This window comes from Leiobunum rupestre, chromosome 4, assembly GCF_980474605.1.
Source record: "Leiobunum rupestre chromosome 4, qqLeiRupe1.1.hap1, whole genome shotgun sequence".
Lineage (NCBI taxonomy): Eukaryota > Metazoa > Arthropoda > Arachnida > Opiliones > Sclerosomatidae > Leiobunum > Leiobunum rupestre.
In genome coordinates this window covers 48715995-48720665 of record NC_143387.1, presented here as the reverse complement: position 1 = coordinate 48720665, position 4671 = coordinate 48715995, and the positions used below count along the sequence as shown (strand labels likewise).

At 34.9% G+C, this 4671-nt stretch overlaps 1 long non-coding RNA gene across 1 annotated transcript; it reads left to right on the top strand.

Moving 5' to 3' along the window:
• Nucleotides 1–599: 599 nt before the first annotated feature.
• Nucleotides 600–1153, top strand: LOC149948078 (uncharacterized). The gene is made up of 3 exons (XR_016480577.1): nt 600–682; nt 741–1032; nt 1094–1153. It is a non-coding gene; the product is annotated as an uncharacterized LOC149948078 (long non-coding RNA).
• The last annotated feature ends 3518 nt before the right edge of the window (nt 1154–4671 follow it).

Here is a 4671-nt window from a genome sequence, read left to right as displayed (position 1 = left end):
GAAAATGCAATTTATAGAAGAGACACCAGCTTGTAAAGGTATCGTCAAATTTTATTTAACATATTTATGAATAAAAAATCATGTGAGTTATTTCATTTCCACACCACCCTGAAGGTAGAAATAATGGTGTGTTTTTTACGAGGTATTCCATCCCCACATTCGTTTAAAATAACTGAAATTGGGTTCAGGTCTAAATCCTCTTGCATCATATAACCAGAAAAAATAATTTAACGCCTAATCTACCATAATAGGTGGCTGCAATTGACCAAAAGTGACTGCTAGCAATAGCTGGCTTATTGCTTCCGTCTTTTGATCTTCACAAGCCACCAGTCTTTCAAGCGCATCAGCGAACCTTCTACAACTGTCGGCCACTACTTCAAGAGCTGAAGTATTCCTCACTGAGGTATCAGCTACTCGGATCAAAGTGACCCTTATTTCTTGCTGAGTTTCCTTTAACTCGACAATTTCAACTGCGAGCTTTTTTTCCTCAGATGCAAAACCGTCCAGAGCATCACCAATTCTCTCCTTGAACAGGAGAGAACTATAAGAAGAATAGGGTTGAGCTTCAAGTGGAAGTTTCCCTGCCTACAACTGATGATAGCCAAGCAGCCAGAAACTGATTTGAGGAAAGCGTTCTCAAATCAGTCTCGTAGTGGATATTATAAAACCATCTCCCCGCCAGGTATTGCCCTTTTTTTTGCAAATATTATTCATACTAATGTTATAAATTTTATCTGCAGATGTTTTTGATACCACTTCTGGCGAAGCACTCGGAACAGCTACAATTGGGGTGGTACTGGTTTCGTTGTGCTCTTGGAAGCTATGTGTAGAGCTTTGAACACTTTCACCCTATTGACCATCATCGAAACCTATAACAACATTTGAATTACTATGAACAACAAGTAAAAATTGATAGCAATCTTACTGGAATTGGAAATTCCACTTGTGATGTCGTGCCACAGCATTAAATATCCTTTGAAAAGGATTGCTATCGTCGCCATTTTCTTTAGTTGATTGGCCATCTCTAGAAATGTATTATAGCTAAGGTTAATACGAATAATCCAATTTATTGGTAATTATTTATCAATTACAGGGCTATTTCATCCACAAACTGGAAGGTCTCTGTAGCATTCCTTAAAAAACCATTAAACTTGTAATTATTAGTGCTTTACACATATTCGCATGTTGTGCCTGTATGTAAATATTTTGGCTTTGCTTATTTTTGCATGTTAATGTTTGGGCTGTATTTAATTTGTATGTTGTGCTATGGTTTTTAATCTTTTCCTTATTTTCAATTATTCAGTTAACCATTTTATTAAGCTTTTACCATTGTATTTAAATTTAACTATAGTGGCTTTAATATTTGGAATGTAATACGCGGTGTTATTTTTGAGAAAGTACGTTAGAAATATGAATGTTTACTCTGTACTTCCAGAAGCTGCTGCATCATATGCAGTGTCGATACCACCTGGTGTTCCGGCATATGACACCTCTGAAAATAAAGCTTCTACCCTCTCTTTCAACGGAGTAAGTTCTGGCAAATCAAATGCCGATCCTCCGACAGTTTGTTTGATTTTTGCATTGATTGATGCGGCTTTAGCCCGGAGACTAGATTTTAAAGTATTCCACTTCTTGCGGTTGTCAGAGGGATTTCGATATTGAGAGCCAAGGCTGTTGACTGCGTCGGTTATTTCGATCCAGTATTTGTGCTGCTGGGTATTCAGAGCACCTTTATAAAATGTATAAAATAATTTTTATAGAGCTAACGCGAGAAATTTCTAAATTTCTCCCATCATGCTTTTATTAACCAGAGCTTTCTTAATTAAGATATGTAATACACCTTTATGTTGTCGAAGTTCTGAAAAGTTTCGTTAATCCATCTTTGATAGGAGGATATTGGTTTCTTTATAAGAAAAGGCTCTGCCTTTAACCTGGTGCCATTACCAAGGGTAAATGTTCTCAAGATCCAAATTTTTTTAGCTTGTTATACAAATAATCAAAACCAACAAAAGAGGATATTTTTATTTTAACATATAAACAAAATTATACCATTAATTGTTACAACATACTACAGATTGATTTTGTTATGGTTTTTATTTTTGTTTGTTTATTATTGTATTACAACGATTAAATTGGATTGAATAAATGCAAATTGAAAATAACAGCACCATTATTGCATGTTAATTCTATATTATTAAAAGAGGTTAGGTAATACTTAAACGTCAAGAGGTTATGTTTTATGAACAAAATTTGTTTAAATAATTTGTAGGTAATAAAAAAGACTTGAATGTTTAATTTATGTTATAAATAATTCTAACAAAAAATAATTATTTAACTTTTTAATTATTTTTAACAATAACAAATAGATGGCGAATACAATTATATTTATTTTTAAGGGTTACAAATAGATGGCGAACTGAATGTAGATAATTTGTAAGGGTCACAAATAGATGGCGAATAAAATTATATTTATTTTAAAGGTTACAAATAGATGGCGAACTGAATGTAGATAATTTGTAAGGGTCACAAATAGATGGCGAATAAAATTATATTTATTTTAAAGGTTACAAATAGATGGCGAACTGAATGTAGATAATTTGTGAGGGTCACAAATAGATGGCAGGCCACTAAGCTGGGAACTGAAAATAAACAGACTATTAAGTATTGCTTAGTCCAGGCCATATTAAATAGTCTATGAGTGAACTGCTTAAAGCTGAACTGAACTATCTATATCATCTTTGCGTCATAGTAATGACGTGTGATAAGCCAATAGAAGGGCCAAAGCAAGAAGGCTTGAATGGGGGGAGGGATAACTGTTTCCTGTGTATTTCAGCCAACCGGAGCTTCTTAAGCAAGAGGGCGGTTCCCTTCTTGCCTAGGGGGTCACGCAGAATACGGCTGAACATCGAAAACTGTTATCAAAAAAAGGCCCAGGACAGAGAAAAAGCGATAAGGGAAAATGAACCTACAGGAAATAGACCAAATATTGAAGACCAGTCTAATAAAGAGCCTACATACGCCGAGGTTGCTAACCCGGAAGTAGAAAAGTCGTTAAATAAAAGCTCGGATTTTCCCGCCATCGAGGGATCCTCCTCTACACCAAAAAAGAATAATAAAAAAAAATACACCCGATTGGACATCTCCTGTAAATAGTCAACCAATTTCAAACACTTCTACTACCGCCAATTCTATAAATACCTCTTTAAGTCAAACAAACAATAATAAACGTCCGGCACCTATTTCCAAATCACCCCCTGGTCCTGCAAACCCAGAAAAAAGCATCTCTAAAAAACAATGTATCTCCAGCAGCCCAAAGAAAGGTTTCCTATCACAAAAAAACTTGAAGAATTCTTAGCAGAGGTTAAAGCAAAAAAAGCACCAAAACAATGCACCGCAAGATATACGACCGATTTCAAGGCCCTAGTACACCAAATACAAATAGAAAACTATCGAAGGAAAAAGAACTCGCTGAAAAAACTCGCCTGTTAAAACTAATCGAAAATCTCCAAAAAAATTTTATCCAAACTTACATAAACAGAAGTAAGACCTACCTATTGAATCATGAGTATCAAAATCCTTTGTCACAACACCAGGGGTCTTAATAATAGAGCTAAATTTATTAAAGAATGCAATCTAATCAAATTAACGTCTACAACCTTAGCCTTTTGGCAAGAAACGCTTTTATCTCTGAATCCAATTTCCGGAGTCTTTCGTAATGAGTATAAACACTTCTTTAGTGGACTTACCAGAATAAACACATAGTACAAAACGACGCAAAAATTGAAATTTCGATTTTAGTCCAAGGATATCTTCAGTGCTGTCTTTTAACTTATACACGTTTTAATTTGATTTTATTTTTTTACAACATTTACATACCCCAATCCAACACAGCGGCGCTCAACCTATTAGACAAATTGGTTGAGCACATGTAAAACAACAATGTCATAAACGCAATATTACTAGGTGATTTTAACTGTACCATAGATTTTAAAATCGACAGAATTAATACTGAAGAGACTCGCTTTGTCATTCAAAAAAAACTAAACCAGATAATAAATAAATTCCACCTAATGGATGTATATCGCACGCTTAATCCAGACGGTAACGAAATGACATGGCAACGAGATTCCGATCCGAACAAAAAAGCAAGATTAGACCGTTTCTACGTAACCCCTACCATCTGGCCGATGGTGGACTCTGTACAAACAATAAACAGCGCCACCAACTCTGATCATCAACCTATACTGCTGTCACTTAACACAAGACTTCCTAAAACAAATAGCAACATAAGCGACACATGGTGTTTCAATAACTCTCTGACAGGTACAACAATATTTTTAAAATAACATGGGAAAATCGTGTCAAGGAATTACCTAAAGGAGACGAAAATGCACTATTATGGGGGGAGAAAACAAAACAAAATATAAAAACAATAACAAAGGAATATACTTACCGTTCGAAGCTTAACCGAGTAAACAAATCCAAACAGATCTCTAACAAGCTGATTAACGAACCCAACCTTCCGGAAAATGAAAAAATTAAATTAGTAAAAAGACTTGAAGAATTAGAAAATATAAAGGTCGACGGAATACTGACCAGAATAAATATAGAAAATGCAGTCGCGGTTAAATACCCATCGAAAGAACTCCTGAGGGAAGAAAAAAACAAAGC